A 21,639-nucleotide genomic window follows, 5' to 3' on the forward strand; every position below is an offset into this window, starting at 1 on the left:
TCGGTTTTGTTCGTTGCATCTGCTCGGAGCGGACGTCGCATGACATTTAAGTTAGTTGTTGATCGATTAACTCATTTTTTTTTATTACAGAGGGCAGCTAACCCCCTGACCGAACACGCTGAGCTACCGTGCCGACACCACACGGCTGCAGCCTCTTCATGGTTAAAATGGCCACGCACAGACGTATATTCGACGACCGAAATTATCTTGCGATTTTCTCAATAACGGTTGAGAAGTACGCGCTACTGCTCACGCATTTTGTTGTCCTCATGGAGCACTACGAGTGTACGAAGTTTGCGGTAAATCCGCGTTCCAAACGTCGTGGCCTCCCCTTGTGAGTGTAAATTCGCGTCGTGCGGCCATAAACACATCGGAAACCTTTTCCCATGAATCACCTGAGTATAAATGACAACTCCACCAAAAGACTTTTGTACCTTGCGTATACGATACTACCGCCATCTATATACATACAAATCGCTATACCATCACTTTTGTCACCTCAGTGCACATTTTCGTTTTAGTATACAAGAAATCGCGCTGTGAAATCTGTCTGCTTTGACTTGCATATTCTGTAACGTCTGTTTAGAGGAAGAGTCTGTTTACTATGTATGTCGTTGTAACATCCACGAGATAAATTTTAGCTGCAGTGCGGAGAGAAGAAATTATGCTTCTGACAGTTATAAACATTATCTGTTCGACATATGAAAAAACATTGAAAACGATGATAAATATTAATTATTTATATAATGTTTTGTGATGTAGTTGGACATATCGATGTGTGTCATGGAAAGACAATGATAATTGTAAATTCCTTTTATGATCTGCGTTTGTCTTCCTTTGTTTTTACCTTTTGTTGGATGGCTTTTGTAGGTTGCGGACGCATATCAAACTGAGGTCTGTTAAGAAATTGTAATTATTTGTTAATTATTACTTGAGAATAGAGTTCATTATTATTATAAATATGAGTGAATAATTATTTGTAACTTTAATTCCTCACTCAATAAGCATTATCTGTGTTAATTATTTCTTTCCGGTGCAAGGAGCGCAGCGATTGATGATAGCGATATGTATCGCGTTTTTGTCTGTGTTTTCCTTAGAAAAAAAAATCAAATGTTTGCTTGATGAAGTCTAAATAGTGCACAATACGAAAGTAAAGTTTAATAAGCATTTCAAATACTTATCTTATTTGCTCTAACAATAGAAAGTCTCTATCAATTGTCTGCCGCCATCTTAACAATTATCTCAGCGGCAAATTCAAATTACACAACTCTGCAGACATAAATGCCGAAGGTAATACAAATGTGTAAAAATAAATGTGCACCGGTGGTCCCGAACTCATTTTAATGAAAATAATTCGAATCAGATTGGTTCTTTAAAAACAGTGCTCATAGCACGATCCTTATAACAAACTTTTCTAGCTGATGTATGGAGCCGAAATTAATTAAGCACGAGTTGCGAAGAATATTGTTTCAGGTAACATACGTCAGTGTTGTGCGCGGCTGATATTCGGTGGTTTTAATGATCATTTTGCTAAAGATAACTGCTTCCATCATAATCAATAGTTGTATAGAATCTGTTGTATGAACTGTGATTTAGTGACACTTACACAACTTACAGATAACACTTTAACACGACCTTAACTTGGAATTCTTTAGCAACTTGACCAAATCTTTAGCCGGGAGAAAAATTATTTAGTAATTACTCATTGTAATAAAATAAGATTATCATTTTCATTTACGAATTAGTTAAATACCAAACCACTGAATAACACAGCGAACGCCACATCGTGTGACCACCACTTCAAAACTTTGCACTTATGACCACTCTTCATTACATTGTGGTAACAAAGCCGTCCTGGGACCGAGATACAACAGAAGTTATTCTAATCGTTCTTTGTGATCTGAATTACAGAGACAGCAGTGAGCAGTGCGACCACGGGCACGTCCATCAGAGGCGAGTACTTAGTATACGACCACAAAGTAAGGGAGAGAGTACTTGAGTGAGAGGAGAGGCAGCAGGGAGAACATCAAAAGACACGGCAGGTGAGCGGTAAACGCAGTACTTACCTCCTGAAGACGGAGGCGCAATAAAACACGCAACGTGTGCCTGTCACGCCATTACGGGTACAAATTACTGGAATGCATTACTGCGGCCGTACGCTTGTGCTGCAGTTTCAGCTTTCAAGCTAACATCGTTTGCACTGCAATAACAGCTAAAGTAAGCGCTAATCGAGAGCAATGGTGCTATCATAATCTTCGCGCCTGCAGTTGAATTATCTCCTCCGACCTGTGAAGGGCAAAGCAGCAAAAAACTGCTTGTCATCTGCAAAAAGTAGTAGATGTGGCTCTGAACTGCTTGTTGACGTAGACACACGACACACAAGTTGGTTTTCCAGGAAGAAAAATAAAAATAATACTGTGGTTAATACTTTTGCACCTCCCCCATTTGGGAAACTATTATCTATATTGTAATTTAGTAAACGCAACCGAAATAGTATTTATGTTTTGATGGATTCCTTACATCAAAATCCTGAAATAGCGAGACCCAACGTTCTATTCAAAACAAAATGGATTTCACCGAAAATAAATCCCACAACAGACTAAAACCACTGGATTAATTACACGGCAGAACTTGGGGCCTACATCCTAGCATTGATACCCACATGTTCAAGACCTTCATCCGTATCTCACTCAAGCGTATGCTGTATGTCCCTTCCCCTCTCCCGGGTTTCACTGCGTCCTTCAAATCACTGAAAGACACGCATTCCGACAACGTTCTGCTACCTACATCCTGTAACATCTAAAGAGGTTCCCGTACGTCCTCAAACATCTGGGATATCTTTGCAAGTGGAACAACTCCCATGGAACTGATTCCTAACACTCCATTGCACGCCGCATCCTCGAGAACCATGGCCTGTTGTCTGAACTATACCAACACAATCAATTTTCCTTCTATCTCCAAACATTACACTTTCCAGGGAAATTTTAATCTTCTTCCCTGCCCAGACCGTGAAATCTGAAATATAACGAGCTTCATCCCAGATGAAGACTACAGCATATGTATCTCCTACCTAATTAAATTCCTATTCACGTTCCGATATCCATTTCGCACCTATTAGGTCCTTACCCAATACACATCTGTCATTCTTTTCACGTCGCACCCCTTTCAACCTTACACCCATTCAAATCCATAAACTAGATGCCAGGAGCCCTCGCTAAAATCATTCCCATCCATTCCCATCCATTACAGAACCACACACATCTGTGTTAGTGATGAATATCTGTAGCTCATCAAATCCTATTAATACTCGTATTTAGGTGTAATACTAAGAAGCGAAATTAACTATGACATAGACGTGAAATCTCTAATGCGGAAAGCGACTGAATGACTTAACTTTGTTGGAAGATATCGGGGAGAGTGCATTGCATCCGTAGAGAAAGTCGCATTCAAGACACTAGAGCGATCATTTCTAGAGTACCACTCCACCGTGTGAGTTAGTTCGATGTCTCCCGTCATGTACAATTCGCAAGGGCTCCAGAGACGCGGTACAGGGATTGTAACGGCTTGATATAGGCCACATGGAAGTGCAACAAAGGTGTTTAGGGAGCTGAAATTGGAATCTCTCGCGAAAACCTGTTGGTTAAACTTAAAGAACCACTAATCGAGGAACACAGTGTGACAGCTTTGCTGTAATCATCGTGCACAATGAGAACAAAGGACGTATATACACAGACATTTTTCCTTCGCTCACTACTCAAGCAGAACAGGACAGAAACTAGCTGTTAACGGTTCGAAACACGATCCAAAACGCACTGTGTAGCGACACCCATGGAATACATGTAGATATTCACTGCTGGCGAAAAGTACAACACCCTCAAGGACGGTGTTCAGTGGCAAAACGGTATAATACGTGCAAACGGAGGGGTTGTAGTGTAAGTGATTGATTCGTTATTAGCCGGCCGAGGTGGCCGAGCGGTTCTAGGCGCTACAGTCGAATCCTGCCTCGGGCATGGCTGTGTGTCATGTCCTTAGGTTAGTTAGGTTTAAGTAGTTCTAAGTTCTAAGGGACTGATGACCTTAGAAGTTAAGTCCCATTGTGCTCAGAGCCATTTGGACCAATTTTTTGATTCGTGTCTGTCATCGGTGATGATATAGTGCTTGTAATCTTCCCTTTCCTAACTGGCGTACTGGATTGCTATATAACCGACCGTGATCGCATATGCCTAAGGATTTTGTACAGTGAGTAAGGCCACCGTTACCGAAAGAAAATAACTCCGCTTACTTGGAGGAAAGTATACAATAGACTCTTATGAAGAAAGAATCTATTCTAAATCTAACCTAAATACTGATGATAATTTTGAAATGTGTGGAATATAGTGCAATCGCTCACGAGCAGCACAGGGAGGAAAAAGGGTACCACGTAACATTTACTACAAAAGTCACTGATAACACAAAGAAAACACTGATTAGCTAAAAAATGGCTAATTAAACGGTCGACAGCCCGCTACGGCAATAAATATCCTGAATCTTGATAAAGGTAATGGCAAAGAAATTTAAACAAGTAATCACTGGCATGGTAACAGAAGGTTGTCACGCTTTTCCATGGCACAACAGTTCACGAGAAAATAAATGAATCAGAAAGCACTGAGTTTGCAGTTATTTATTCTGAAATACTAAACTTTGAAAGTAACGTTAAGTGAAATTACTGGTTACATAAATGAATGGCTTAACTTAAACTCTGTTATGTGAAAAAAATAACTTTCAGTACCCTCACCGTAACGTAATGCAAAATTTAGAAAAAGGCAAGCAATTTACTTTGATTATTGAAAGATTGAACTGAATTAACTTTAAGCAAATGAGCAATTGGTTTTATTTCCAAAATAACAATAAAATACATACCAAGTCAGCAGAAGTCCTCGATAAGATAAATACAGAATACATGAAATTTCGCACTCTTAATTTGTGCTGTATCTTTAGTTATTAGTTTTGCCAGAGAACTTTTACTTTAAGTAGCCTCTGTTATGCAATACAAGAACGATCAGTGGACTTCAGCAAAGACACTAATTTACAGTAAATATTTATTCTTACGACACTCGGTGATTGCATGGAAAGGAAAAGGAACACAGCTTGGTAATAATGTCTGAGGACAATGCCAACACCGGTGCCCTTCAAGTTTAAGCTAATGCAAGTTATTATTCAAGTTATTCAAACTTTGTGCAAGAAATCAACTGAGTAAAGCCTCTACATTATTACATCACTTGACAGTCTTACGATGTTGTAACTGTGCGAACGACGAAGAATGTAGTCGACTACAATACTGAGCCGCCTTTGTTGCTGCTGTTCGAGAACCCCGAGTTGTCTCCAGAGCCAAAGATAATTCTGGGACAGGCAATAGTTAGAATCGCAGCTTCCCCCACCCTTCTCGCAACGCGACAGAGACTCTCCATTGGACAAGATAAACAATGGTACAGCTACTATCAATTTGTTGTTGCTACCGATACATTTCAATAAAGTTCCCTTGGCTATTACCCAGCAATTTGCAATATCTTCACTATAATTACAATAAATTACAAACCACTCCGTGTTCAGGCCACGAGTGGCCTACTGGGACCATCCGACCGCCGTGTCATCCTCCGAGGAGGATGCAGATAGGAGGGTCGTGGGGTCAGCACACCACTCTCCCGGTCGTTATGATGGTTTTCTTGACTGAAGCCGCTACTATTCGGTCGAGCAGCTCCTCAACTGGCATCACGAGACTGAGTGCACCCCGAAAAATGGCAACAGCGCATGGCCAAGTGCCGGCCACGCCCAACAGCGCTTAACTTCGGTGATCTCACGGGAACCGGAGTATCCACTGCGGCAAGGCCGTTACAATAAATTATAAACAGTTAAAAAATAAGTACACAAATACATCGATTACGTATTAAACGTAGTTTATGTAATACAGCCTACAGCTTCAGAATCAAAAGTACAATGCCAGTTATCAACGGATATTAAACGGCGAAAATTTTGGATGGTGCAGAAGGTATTTTATCTCCATTTTCGGTGTTACACGCTCCAGAGTCTTGTCTGTGCGTCCTCTGTTTTGGCTCTGCAGGCAGTAACTGCGCTGAGTTTCGAGGTGAACAGCGAGTGCAACGTTCATTCTAGGGTATAATTATGCTCCGCCGACGAGTATATTCTCTGGCTGGACAACTTTAGCGTCTCATTGTAGGCCTGCGGGAACGAGGGTGGACGTATCGATAGGTAGCTGCACGATGCCTCGGGGTGTGTAGTTGCTTCAGCAGCGGTCTGTCGAACATTCCCACATCCGTAGATCAGGTTCTGGACGTTAATGTAGTTCAGACGCAGATCAAGATCGACGCACGCTGAGAGCAGCAGTGGCCGACCGAGCATCGTTCAGGGAAGAAATTTGCGCAGACGTTGTAACCGATGTGTCGCTAGGGACCGTTGGGAGCCGTATGTTTGCGTCAGGACTAAGATCAGGTGTGCCTCTGGTCAGGCTACCACTCACATGTCGACATCGCCATGCACGGCTGCTTTGGTGTCGTGAAATAGTCGACTGGAGGGTGGAATGGCGCTCTGTTGTCAATGCTGAGAGTAGTTTCTGTCTGTATGCGAGTGACGGACGTACACGGGTACGGTGTATGCCTGTCGCGCTGCCTAATCCAGACTGCAATCGCCCGCGGCACATAGGTTCCATTTCAGGCCACCAGTTGCAACTCGCGATCAAATCTGGGGTTTCCCTACGGCAAAGTAACCAGTGCCCGCTACATTGCAAAGGCTGTTACCTCGTGTTACTGCCATTTCTTCGGCAGGACGGTGATGTGCTTTTTCTGCGGGACAAAACATGTGCGCATACGAGTGTTGTGACGCAACGTGTTCTTTGTGGTGTACAGCGACTGCCCTGGACAGCAATACCGCCAAATCTCTCGCCAACTGAACACTTTATGAGGCACGATGAAGCTGCAACTTACTCGCTCTCCAGAGGCTGCAAGAACTTCACCTAACTGCAACAAAAGGTGCAAAACGCTAGGAACAGTCTTCCGCAGGATACCTGTCGGGTCGGCCGCTACGGTCGCAGGTTCGAATCCTGCCTCGGGCATGGATGTGTGTGATGTCCTTGGGTTAGTTAGGTTTAAGTAGTTCTGAGTTCTAGGGGACTGATGACCTCAGATGTTAAGTCCCATAGTGCTTAGAGCCATTAGAACAATTTAGCTTTCGGCATATTTACGATTGTTTGCATGCGAAAATACACCGTTGCCACCAGGGGAGAGGGCGGTGGGGGGGGGGGGGGATGGAGCGGGAGGGTACATACACTGATGCGACTGTTTGGGCGATCTTTACTGTGACATGTGTATTTTGTTTGGTCTGAATTTGTTCTCACAGACTCCTACAAACTACCTGCTACACGATTTGTCAATAAAACGGCCTTGTCTTTGAGGGTGCTGCATTTTTTTTCCGGCATTGTAGATGTAGATCTTCGTCATGATAATTTCATCATAAACACTCACCATAAAAAAGTTTTTGTATGTATATCTTTTGCCTAGTATATAAATCGCTTGTCTTTTTCACCGCGTGAAAAACGGCGGCTAGGCCGATGCCATACCGTCCCCAACAGGGGGAATGAAAATAACACCAATACAAAAACTTAAAAAAAAATTTACACCAAAAACTCGAAAGATGACTTTACTTATTTTCTACTAGCTACGTTAACACTATTATAATCTGGTCGACTAATTATCAGTGTACAAACGTTGCTTCATAATTTAGAAAATGAAAGACCTATCAATTGAAAAAACGTTAGAAATAGTTGTTAATAATATCATCTACAGAACATTTATCTGAATAATATCCATACTCCGATAACGCTATGAATCTGATTAGTTTCCTAGTAAACATTGGATGTGGGCTTAATTAAAATAAAACGCAAATAATTTTTAGTTGCTGTATGTCCGGTTACGAAGTCTCATAACCGGTTGGCGCTGAGTAGTATTAGTGCGCAATCTGACTGCAGAGAATAACAATAAAGAATGAAAGGAAATTTGCGTTAACACAATTGCTTAATTAAGTCCCCAGCAACTTCAAAAGCTACGAAATAACAAAGCAGTAGTGTAACTGTTCTGTGTGTGGAAGTGTGATTCAACATACACATCTGGCACGGTGCTTCCTCAATACGACAAGATATTTTAAACACCATTTACAATGAAGTAATTAAGAAAACCAGAAATACTATAATTGCACATAGAAACCAGAATTACAGTCTAATGCATGAACAAAAGCCAGATGCTATGTTGACTGAACCTGTGACCAAGAGGCATTGTTAGTTAGGAAATTTGAAATAAAAATTTTTTTTATACCTTCATATATATTGACGAAAAATACACTCTGATCATTGCAACATCCCCAATCAAACAGCATCTGCTGTCTCGTCCAACAGAACAACTACACACGACATGCCCACAACTAGTACTGCTATCGACAACCTCTCAACAAGCACTGCCGACGGCAACTTCTGAACTACTACTGCCCCAGTGGAGGTGGCTGAATAATACTCTTTGGCGCAATTTCTGGCGCTGTGACTCAGTGTAGCCACCTTTCATATGCCCCTCATCCACGGGCTAGAATTTGATAGTATTTTTGCCAGCATTGGTGGTGAAAATACCACCAAATTCGTCCAAAAAAATACAGACAAAATAAAAGATAATATTAATAAGTAAATATCACATAACTAAATAATTTTTGGGCTTTGCACTGACCCTTCAATAACCTAATATATAAAATACAGTAAGGAATACAAATGCTTGCATACATGTGATTTACATAATAGTTTAGACAAGTATCATTCAATCAATGGCACCAGCAATGACGAATAGGTGTAGGTAAGAGTCTCATAACATTTCATAAACAGTAAATACACAAAAAATCAGTTTATACAAATATTCACATAAAATCTTTTCAATAGTTCAATAAACAAGTAGCACTCCTCAGAGTAGTTGACAGATCCAACAGTAGCACCCAGCATTGGTCAACAGGTGCTAATAGCAGTCTCATAACATTTCATCAGCAGTATTTAAACAGTTCCATCAGTGGCACCCAGCAACGTTGAACAGGTGCAGACACCAACAAGTGACATTATTTCAGTACTTTACTTTTCCGTGTCCAGATCAAATTTTATTTTTCCAATAGTTAGCCACCGCTACGGCTTTGTCGTTGGCTTGTAGCAGGTCACTAAAACTGCAGGGCTCCGGCAGTAGTCGGCACATGAGCAGGTGTGCCTCGTCTTGTACCTCTCCGCATCCGCAAAGAACGTTGTCATCGTTAGTCAGCAGTCCCCACTTGCACAGATTAGTTTTGCATCTGGGTACACCAGCCCTCAGCCTATTTTGTGTTCTCCACACTGTATAAGGAAGTTTGTTTCCAGGTGCCATTTGCTCTTTTGGTATTATCTGCAGTGCGGTTTGTTCATTCTCCCATTTACGGACTCTATTATCTTCCTGTGAACCGTCAAGGATCTTGATTCTTGCAATAAAGCTATTTCTAGACTTAAGCCTCCGAGCCTGAGTGACGTGCCCATTCAGTGGGTGTCGAGAATCTGTTTCTTTCTTTGTTCTCTCATCGTCTGCTGCCACCTGCCTTCTGATCTTGGATGGGGCAATTCCAGCAAGTAGGTACAAATTACCCGTTGGTGTGGGTCTGAGACAACCTGTAACAATTCGCATTGTCTCATTTACACTTACATCAACCTGTTTAGCATGTGCAGATGCTTCCCATACTGGCGCTGCATAGTCTGCTGCAGAAACACACAGAGCAAGTGCTGATGTTCTCAGTACTGATGGTTGAGCTCCCCATTCATAGTTTGTCAGCCTGTGCATGATGTTATTCCTGGAGCAGACTTTAGCCTTGGTGTTTTGGCAATGCTGCTTGAAGGAAAGCGTTCTGTCAAGTACAACCCCAAGGTATTTAGGTGCTGGACAGTGCTTTAGTTTCTTACCTTTCCATGTAACGTCGAGCTCAACTCCAGCATCTCTATTGCGCAGGTGGAAAGCACATACTTGGGTTTTGTCAGGGTTTGGCTTGAGGTGATTGGCGTCATACTATTGAGCCAGTTCGTCAAGCGCTCTAGAGAGATTTCCAGATGTTGCATCAAAATTGGACCCCTGGACCACCACAGCTGTGTCATCAGCATATACGAACAGTCTTGCATCTTGAGGTATAGGTTGGTCATTAGTGTACTCATTATAAAGGATGGGAGAAAGTACACTTCCTTGTGGTAAGCCATTCTTCTGCAGTCGACATCTACTGTTCTTACCATTTAGGGAGACATAAAATCTTCGATTCTGCAGAAGACTACCAATAACCATTGTCAACCTACAGTCCCCTGTGAGGTGATATAATTTGCGCAATAGCTTTCTGTGGTTTACCGTGTCGTATGCAGCAGTAAGATCTATGAAAGCTGCTCCAGTTATTAATTTTTTTTCTAACCCGTCTTCTATATTTAGTGTCAGATTAAATATTTGCCCACAACAAGATCTTCCTGGTCTGAAACCGGCTTGTTCCTTTATGAGCTTTCCATCTATAGTTTCTGCCACCCGGTTGAGAATCATCCGCTCCAGTATCTTATAGAGATGGCATAGAAGTGACACTGGTCTGTAACTTTTGGGGTCCTTTATCTCGTTGCCAGGTTTTAGTAAAGCCACCACTCTCGCCTGCCGCCATAGTTTTGGAATATTCAGCTCTTTAATACAGGTGTTCATCATTTGTAGTAACCAGTTTCGAGCTTTGGGCCCAAACTGTTTTATCTGCTCCGTTCTAAGGTCATCAGATCCAGCGGCCTTATTCAGTTTCATACTCTGAATGGCGTCTTCCAGTTCGGTTGCTGTGAATGAAGCATTGAGGAGTCCGTAATCTTTTTGTTCTTGGGGTATAACTCTTTCCCTTTCTCTTTTGCCTTTGGTTTTCCCATTCTTCAGAAGTTGGCTAGCAATCTGATTTGCTGTTACCCCGTTGTTCTTCTGCTGGTGGTCAGTTGGGTCCCCACTTAAGTTTTTCAGTAATTTCTATGCACGTCTGCTGTTTTGTTTCATGTCAAGATTCTCAACTATTTTGCACCATCGTGATCTCTTATCCTCAGCAATAGGCTGCATTAGTTCCTCCCCAGCCTCCATCGTCTCTTCGCTGAAGGGGTCCTGAGTGAACAGCTTTTGGTACCTGTCAAATAAGACCTTGCTGCTGCCAGTCAGACCGTGGATGTACTGGGTACGGCAACCCCTTGGGATTTTTTCCTTGAGATCCATTTCACAAGATCGATAAATCTACCATACTCATCTGGTCGAGGAGGGATTATCTCAATCTCTTCATCCAATTGCTCTTTAAATTTCTGCCAGTCTGCCTTTTTGAAATTAAACGGTCTTCGCAAAGGCACCTCCTCTGGTTTAACCATGGCATTCACAACACAAACGACGGGTCAGTGTTGTGTACTTAGATAAATTCTTCAACAAGCTTCATGCACTGTGCTGCCAACTTCCTACTCACAAAGATGTTGTCAGGATTGTATCCCCTTCTCCATCTTCTGCTGTTAAACGATGCTGGCTGTTTTGGGTCATGAATGAGTTGTAGGTCGTTAGTGTCAGCCCAGGATTCAAGCTGTACACCATTCTCATAAGTCTCATTATATCCCCACGCTTCACCATGGCAGTTGAAATCGCCCATGACAAAATTAATATGGTCATTTGTAAAATTGTTTGGTTCATGGAAAACAAAGTCCACATCTGGTGGTTTGTACACAGACGTCACAGAGAACTTCTGGGCGCGAATGGTAAGTACTTCAATGTTATTTACTTCTGTCATTGCGGCTGATGTTACGTTGAGCCAGGTTTGATGAAAATCGCACTCCAATACTTATCGTGAGGTCTTTCAATGGCCAGATCCATTCCTGCTATTTTAGGTCTGTGGCTGGTGGCTCCCCGGTGTGTTTCCTGCACCAACAATACGTCGCATTTATGCTTACAGCACATGTCTGCTAATAAAACACTCTTATGACTAGAGAATCCCTCAATATTTGTCGAGATCATCACAAGGGGTGGTCTTGATAAAGGCTGTTGCATCTTGATGTTAATTTGGTTTTGGACTCTAACTTGATCTGGTGTTAGAAGGATTAGTCGGTGAAATCTTTCTTCGTTTCCGGGGTATGCCCGATTGTGCCTGTATTCAGTCTTTAGGCTCACAATCTTCTAGGAGGCTCCTTCTTTGTACCCCATTATTTCAGTAGAAGCAGTTCCATCAGTGGGACCCAGCAATGTTGAACAGGTGCAGACAGCAACAAGTTACATTATTTCAGTAGAAGCAGTTCCATCAGTGGCACCCAGCAATGTTGAACGGGTGCAGACACCAACAAGTGACATTATCTCAGTAGAAGCAGTCCATCAGTGGCACCCAGCAATGTTAAACAGGTGCAGACAGCAACAAGTTACATTATTTCAGTAGAAGCAGTTCCATCAGTGGCACCCAGCAATGTTGAACGGGTGCAGACACCAACAAGTGACATTATCTCAGTAGAAGCAGTTCCATCAGTGGCACCCATCATGTTGAACAAGTGCAGGTAACAGTTCATAATATTCACTACCACTAATCAGACAGTTCATCAGAGTTTATCAGCAGAAATTAAACATTTCCAAGTGGCACCCATCATGTTGAACAAGTGCAGGTAACAGTCCATAATATTCACTATCACTAATCAGACAGTTCATCAAAGTTTATCGGCAGAAATTAAACATTTGCAAGTGGTACCCACCAATGTTAATACGTGTAAGCACGAACAACAGTTTGAATGCACACACAATTGCTTTTACAAAATTATTATCAATGCTCTTACACTAAACATACAAATTACAATAAACACACAAATGATATCAGATAATTGTCATATTAACTATTACAATTTCACCAAATATCAGTAAACCTATAATATGTATGGGTGTCAGTGCAAACCACAACAAGCAAGTAAAATAACACTTAGGAGGTAGGTCGGTAACAATTATTTGGGATTAGGAAAGGAAAACACACAAAACACTCTCACTCATCTTGAATAGTGCTAACTGTGTAAATGCAATTCTGTCAAAAATTTGATGTTCATCATGTGTATCAAGTAGTAGTGGCTGCAGTGTATAACAGTCAATAATAGTTAGTCAACATCATAGTCATTACGTCAAGACCAATGTTTGCCAAGCCAAATCAAAATGTACAGTTGCTGAACAACTGTCAGTGTGCCAAGATATGCAATTACTTCCTCTCTCCAAAAAAAAGTATATACTGCTTATTGATTTAACAAAGTGTGTGTGTAGACAATCTTCCTTCTAGTTGAGTGTTCTTGTCTGCCATCTTCATCCTCCTTGTTCCATATAAACCAATAAAAAAAATATGCTCCTCACTTACTTTACCTCTTATCCACCAAAACTCCAATAATCATCAGCATCACATAATCTTAATACTTCAATAATACCTCTTATGTCGATACATATAAACCTTATCATCAATATCATTTACCTTACCTCTTGTCCACCAAAACTCCAATAATCATCAACTCAATACCTCAATAATACCTCTTCAATATGTCGATACATATAAACCTTATCGCCAATGTCATTTCACTTCCATAACAACTCTTTCCTCTAGTCAGTCTCCTCGAACAAGTACAGATAAAATCCCAGTGCAAACTTCAATTCATCATCCCATACAATCCGAAGACACAATGTCCACACACAACCTCTGTGTAATCCATCTGACCCATATCTTCTACTCATTATGAATTATAAAATACATTTTGATTACCTTGTCCATCATTAAATAAAGAAATGCATACATGACCTCTAACAGCCTTTAGTTTGAATAACTTTCAGTAAGTAAGTACGAGTACGGAGTGTGAATGATCGTAATATTTCACAGTGTGTACACCACTTCAAGAATCATGGCAAAACAGAAGCAAACATGTGGAGTGTTTCTTGTGTCAAGTGTCACTTGCTATTTCAATTGCTCACGAAGAACGCAGTGTAATAACTGTCAAAGGTCTAAACCTAGTGTTGGTATGTCATGTCGTTAGCTTCCTTCCTATTAGCATAAATTTATACAGCTTCCATAAAACCTCCAGCTCATGTGACTTCAATGAAGTTTCTTGTACCAATATCGTTCGTAGAATTATAGCAGTTCATTTTCTTATCTTAAAATATAAGGCACTGAGCGTAAGCAAAACATGCAATAGCGAGTAAATATACCAGTAGAGAACAGAATGTTAACAAGTGGATGTAGCACAATCCCTATAACGAGGCTCTGCCAAGCAAACAATCTATAATTAATACCATAGTGTGACCTCGATTCCATGTTCGTATACCGTATATCAGCATTTCTATATACCAAATAAAGGAGTAGCTATGACAACAAAACAGAAATGTGTAAATATGCAATCCATACGCAAAGCAGCAAATATATATCTTACATAATAAACAGGTCATTAGCATCATATCAGCATAAGCAAATAAATGTTCATATGTAATCTTAATAAGTAAACATGAAGGCGCAAGCAGATAAATCACAAAGTACAACTTACATACATAACCATAGCAGCACAACTAATCAGGTGACAATTATAATTTAAATAAATAAGCACAGCAGGCACATAATTAAAAAAAGTGACATCATCGAAAAAGCGGTGCAGCCAAGTGATCCATAATATACATAAATAACAACCCTGTTCATTAATCAATCATTGTCAAAATCAGTTAACAAAAAGCATAAATCACGTAATCGCGAGCAGCAAATTACGTCTAAAGTACGTACCTAAGTGGAAATATGTTACCTGAAAAATAAACTCAGTTAATAGTTACCTTTTTAGTTCATTACTTTCTTCTTCGAAATTACATTCTGCCTGAAATTTTCTCGGTAGCAAGTCCTCTTAACGTCGGACACACACAGAATTTACCTGAAGTTCTTAAATATTTTATACAACTGATCCTGAAAAAAACTAAACGTTAATAACATAATTTATCAAGTCACTATAGCTTTATACTGAATTTAATCAGAGAAATTAGACTGTGTATTTGTTTACGGCTGTCAGTGCACTCGCACTGAGCGTTCGATCAGCTGTAGGTGAGCGTGACGTAGGAAGTAATTGTTTGCGGTCAACGACTGCCTTGTGCGGCGCGCAGACTTGGCTATTGCTTAGAGTATGTGCCGCCGCCGGAACACGGCGCGGTATCCTTGTCTTCTCTCTATGTTTACGTATAACTGTTAATTTCTCACAAGTATGTCATTCCACAAAAATTTTAAAGTTCGATATATGCTGTATTCCCTTAGAGCGCCGAGATTTAAGAGTTTCTACTTCAACAGTGTTATCATGAATAATTTTGCTAACTCTATATGGACCGTTATAAAGCAGAGAAAATTTGCGACACAAGCCTTTTCCTTTGTGAGACAAACGGTGAGACATAATTAACACTTTTTGACCAACTGACAAGGTTTTTAAACGACGAGGACGTTTAGGTGATTTCTCTCTTCTAGCAGCCGCAGATGCAATATTTTGTAGAGCCAGGTTGACAATGCCACAGTTTCCGTGAAGGCGGAAAAGGAACGATTTCAGAAATGCGATTTGTCGGTGCTTTTTTAATATCAATATAGGCGGTAAAGAAATTGAATCATTAGGGAGTTCATTCAGAATGTTTTGAAAAATATGAAGATACTGATCCCACATTCTGTGATTCTGATGACAATAAAGTCGACACAATTTATTGATCTCCTTCATCCATCTCTCTGAAGCGTTAGATTGAGGGTGAAAAAGTGAAATGAAAATTGGTTTAATCTTACGACGCCGTAGAGTACGAAGCCAAATTTTAGAGCGAAACTTTGATCCATTATCTCATATAACTTTATCAACATGACCCACTTCTTTAAGAAAGTGTTTGATGAAAGCGTTAGATACTGAACGAGCTGTTGCTTTGCGTAAAGGTGTAAACCACACATATTTTGATGTCAATTCCACTGCTACCAAAATGTACGCAAAACCATTAGTAGACCGAACCACTAGACCGAACAAATCAACTGCAGCCATCTCCTTTAATTTTGCTGGAATGATAGGAAACAACAGTGCTCTGTGAGAAATAGTTGGCGGCTTAGCCTTTTGACATAATTTGCATTTGGCAAGAACAGGTCGAATACGTTTTTCCATATTACTGAAGTAGCAATTTTCTCGTAATTTATGAAAGCATTTTCTGGGACCAAAGTTTGCATAACTGAAACGTGTATACCAAATCAGTTTATTAACGCACTCATCAGGAATGCAAGCTAACCAAACAGAGTAGTCGACCGATTTTCGTTTAAAAAGAGTATCATTGCGAACTAAATAATACTGTCCAATCGCTACACTTTCCTTTCTCCTCCACTTCTCCTTAATGTCCTTCCAGATTGGATCCTTGTTTTGCTCCTTAGCGATGTCGTGGAGCGAAGACGAAATAAAATTTTCAAACGCAACACCTTGAACATACATCAAGCAATAATTGTTTTCTTTGCAGTCCTCCTTAGCACTTTGTTTCAAACCCATAGGTGCACGTGATAAAGCATTAGCAATAATATTTGAAGAACCCTGCATGAAAACAATATTAAAACCAAATTCCTGTAGATACAGCGCCCATCGTGACAATCTTCCATTTCTTGTTGACATAAGAAATTCCAGAGCTCGATGATAGGTGTAAGCCTTAGTATGTCAACCATACAAAAACATGCGAAATTCTATGAAGGCCCAAACAACAGCCAAGGCTTCAAGTTCCGTAATCGAATAATTCTTTTCTGATTTAGAGATAACACGACTTCCAAATGCAATAGTTTTCTGTACTACAACGCCATTTTCTTCTATCTTTTGAAATAAGTGTGCACCTAGACCTTTGTATGGTGAGTCCGTTGCCAAACAAAAATCTTTAGATAAATCCGGATGTGAAAGAAGTGGAGCGGCAACTAAAGCAACACGAAGTTGTTCAAATTCTGATTGAGCTTCCTCATACCAACACCAATTAGAATTCTTTCCAGATAGTTCACATAAACGAGATGTGACCAAATTGTCCAATTTAACAAAGCGTCTAAGAAAATTACAGGCACCAAGGAAACTACGAACATCACGTTTTGTGGTAGGAACACCACAATTACAAATAGCGTCTAGTTTCTCTGGATCAGGAAGAATACCTTCTGTAGAAATAATATGACCAAGAAATTTCACCTGAGAACGACCAAATTCAGATTTTTCCAACTTCACTGTAATGCCAACTCTTGCAAAAATACGTAATAATGAATCCAAAATTTTGTTATGCTCACTCCAAGAACGTTTAGCAATAAGAATATCGTCAACATATGAAGTAATATTGTCACGAAGATAAACAGGTAAAATTTCGTTTAAACTACGAATGAATGCTGCAGAAGATATAGTAAGTCCAAACGGTAATTTCCGAAAGTGATAACAGTTACCAAAGGCTAAAAAGGCAGTGTATTTTCTACAATCAGGGTGAAGTTGTATTCGTCAAAAACTTGCGTGCATATCAGTTGTGGATAAAACTTTAATTCCATGGAAATGTTGAAGAAGTTCATCTAAATTTTGTGGACGGTCAGTTTCAGGAATGATGATATTATTTATCTGTCTGGAATCCAGAACCAAACGAATTGACCCATCCTTTTTAAGAACGACGTGTAATGGGCTGGCATAAGGACTGAGTGCTGGCTCAATAATGCCTTGATCTAACATGTATTGAAGTTCACTCTTAACCTTGTCTCTATAAGCCAAAGAAGTAGCGTACGTTTTTCCTCGAAATCGTGTGTGTTCTTTTACTTTAAATAAATATTGTAAGCCTTGTATAGTTCCTGTGTGATAACTAAATAGTGTAGCATATGAAGTCAAAATTTGGTGCAATTCTTCTCTTGCAACGTCATCTGGCACTTCAGCTTTGTTCACCTTTTCATTAATTAATTCTTCGCTATTAATTATACCATCCATCCCGTCTCTGTATCTATTGTCGTTGTCATGAATGAACACATACTCAGCGAAAACATCAGAAGTAAGAAACCTTAAACATTTTGTGTCTGATTCTGATTTCGTTAAACACTCGAAAAATTTCAAACATCTCGGCATTCCGAGAACAATCAAGTTCACACTTCCTTCCTTAAAGTTTAAAATTGCCTTATGTGTGTTAAGAAACTCCATACCTAATATAATTTGTGTACTGAGTAATGGAACAATAATAAAATTTGCAGGAAATTCATATCCTTGACAAATGAAATTTAAGTTGGTCTGTTGTTTGACTTCCACACTTTTTCCAGAAATAGCTCCTCGAATTGTAGTTTTAGAAACAGGTAACACAGGACAAGCAATAGTTCTTACACATACACCAAAAACTGATTCACTAATAACATTCAATGGGCTCCCAGAATCTAAAACCGCAGTGAACTCATTCTTACCCACACATACTTCAATAACAGGATGTAAAAATGCGTCTACATTTTTTCCTTTTCGTCTAGCAAAATGTCTCTCGTGTCTTCCAGGCGTACGTAGTGTAAAGTCGTAGTGTCATTACTTTTTGAACCGTCTATATTGCTGCCAGAAGCCGAAGCTACAAGTCTTTGTCGATTGTTTGCCTCACGTCTTTGATTATTCGCGTCATTTCGCGGATCAATTTCTACGATCTGCACTTGTCTCTCTGAATTTCTGTCACGCGGAGGATGCCAATTAGGTCCCTCCTGTCCTTTACATGTAAATTCTTGGTTGTGTCAGTTATTAAAATTTCTATTTTCCTGGCTATCTGCATGACTACTTCTTGTGTAATTTCGACTGTCACTTCTGAAATTATTGTTATATCTTCTACCCTGGTTATTTCTGTAGTAAGAATTTCTATTATTGTATGAATAATTTCTGTCTTGATAAGACCGATTACTGTTTCCGTATGATTGATCATTCCGGTAGGAATTTCCGTTATTATAATTGTCTGTTTAATTTCTGTTAGAACGTCTGTTACTGTCATAAGGCTGGTATCTATTGTCCTGTCTGTTTCGTCTGTCATTTTCAAAATTACCGCTATAACGTCCGTTCCGACCATTATTCCTTTTCTCTGAAAATCTATTGTAATTACTGTTGCTGAAAAAATTACAAGAAGTCCCGTCGTCATTGTCATACTCAAGTTCTTGTAGCAAAGTCTTAAAAGTCTCAATGTCGTCTTTACATCTTCTGGCTAAAGCAATTTGTCTTATCGATTGTGGCAGCTTAGTAAAACAAATGCGAATTAATTCAGTCGGGCTATAAGGGTTGGAAAGGAACTGATTCTTTCGAATCATGTCTTCAAAGTATTCTGCTGGCGTGCGGAACTCAGACTGTTTAAAATGACGCTGCATAATAAGACTATGTTTGACTCTGTCTTGCGTGTTTTCGGACCAATATGCCGATAGAAATGCATGATAAAAATAATTTAAATTATTACGATCTCTAATAAGTGAGCGCATGCGCGTCGTCGGTTCGTTGTCTAAATATCCACACATAAATGCCAGTTTGTGACTTAGTGGCCAGTTCGGTGGAAGTGCGTACATAAATTGATCTAACCATGAACATGGATGTATGTCATTCTTAGAATTGCGAAAGATCTTAAATTTCCGAACAGTTAAAAAGTGTCTATAGTCAAAGTTTTCGCCTCGTGGCGACAAAGACCTACCGCGTCTGTCCCAGTCCGAATGTCGATTATTGTCAAGTTCGCGCGCCTGGCGCTCTCTTGTTGCATCTCGTAAATGAAATAAATTATTTTCTTCAAAATCCGCTGCTATCGGTGATTCCAGATTTCTTCTACTGTCTTTTCCTACGATTTCTCTTTCAATTTGTTTGACTTGCTTTCGTGACGCCTCAAATTCCCTTTTAATGCGTTCATTAAATTTTCCTTGATTTTCAACATGTTTATTTATGTTCTGGTACTCTTCGGTTTCTGCAAATGGCAATGGAGTTGTATCATCTGAATCTCTGTCCCCATTTAAACTAAGATTTGTCAATTTATCTGAAATCTCCTCAACTCTTTCCGATAAGTCACCAATTTGTTCTTTCTGTTTATTTACGTCTTCCGTAAGTGTCGCGACTCGGGTTTCAATACTGACACATTTAGTAGTTAACTGTTCATATTGTTGTATTAGGTTATTTATTCTGTCATTTGGTACGGATTCCTCGATTCTTTCAAATATTTCTTCCTTATCGTGTGCACGTTGTAAATTTAACTCTGAAAATATTTGTACTATCACGCGATCTCTTTCTTCTTGTTCTCTATCCTGTTCCTTTTGTCTGATTTCTATTGAAATTAATCTGTTATTGTGAGCATTCAAAATCGGTTGTACTTCTTCTCTAATTTCTTTCTTTAATTCATCTTTCATGTTTTCAAAACATGTCCCCATTCGTGAGTCTAACCGTGTTTCCATTGTTCCCATATCAGTTTCTAACTGTGTTGCCAAAGTTCCCATCTCTGTTTTTAATTCACATCCTAACTGTGATCCCAGTGAGTCTAACCGTGTTTCCATCGTTCCCATTTCAGTTTTAATTGTTCCTATTTTTGAGTCTAACCGTGATCCCAAATTTAATATTGCACTCATCAACTGCTCCATATTAACTGGTTCGAAATTCTTTTCGCCCCTAACATTTCCCGTAAAACTAACTTCCTTCGACATAGCAGTAAAGCTATCTGTGTTCGATACTATTCCAGAATCTTCTGTCGTTAATCTCGTATTCTGAAAATTTTTTGATTGTGAAAAATTTTGAACTGGTTCCGGACTATTTTCCCGACTTATTAAATTGTTTTCTACTTCATTATTCATCATACTGTTCTCCTGTGTTGGCGAGTTCGCCATGTTAACAATTACGTCATTCTGACTATCCATCATTTTTGCCTTTTTCATCGATCGCGTAATCATTAACAAAACATACAAAACTCGTCACTATACGAAAATTACACACAATATAACACTTTATCTCCAACAATACCATTCACACGAAATGCTTCCCGACAAACACGATTAACGAACAATCAGAACCTTCATAATTGCACAAAATTGTCAAACCCGTACACGAGACATCAAAAATTAAATTCTGCAAAAATACCATCAGAAGAATAACAAGACAACTACAAATGTTCAATTACCAAATCTACACATGCAATATAGACTACAATTACTAAACTACAAATTACTACAACAATAATACTGTCTGCTATTTTTACTATCAAGAGAATTCCAAGGGACGATCTGAAGCAGCGGTCGCCACGTGCATGCGGGCTTAATTAAAATAAAATGCAAATAATTTTTAGTTGTTGTATGTCCGGTTACGAAGTCTCGTAACCGGTTGGCCCTGAGTAGTGTTAGTACGCAATCTGACTGCAGAGAATAACAATAAAGAATGAAAGGAAATTTGCGTTAACACAATTGATTAATTAAGTCCCCAGCAACTTCAAAAGCTACGAAACAACAAAGCAGTAGTGTAACTGTTCTGTGTGTGGAAGTGTCATTCAACGTACACATCTGGAACGGTTCTTCCTCAATACGACAAGATATTTTAAACACCATTTACAATGAAGTAATTAAGAAAACCAGAAA

This window comes from Schistocerca serialis, chromosome 9 (genome assembly GCF_023864345.2).
Source record: "Schistocerca serialis cubense isolate TAMUIC-IGC-003099 chromosome 9, iqSchSeri2.2, whole genome shotgun sequence".
Classification (NCBI taxonomy): Eukaryota; Metazoa; Arthropoda; class Insecta; order Orthoptera; family Acrididae; genus Schistocerca; species Schistocerca serialis.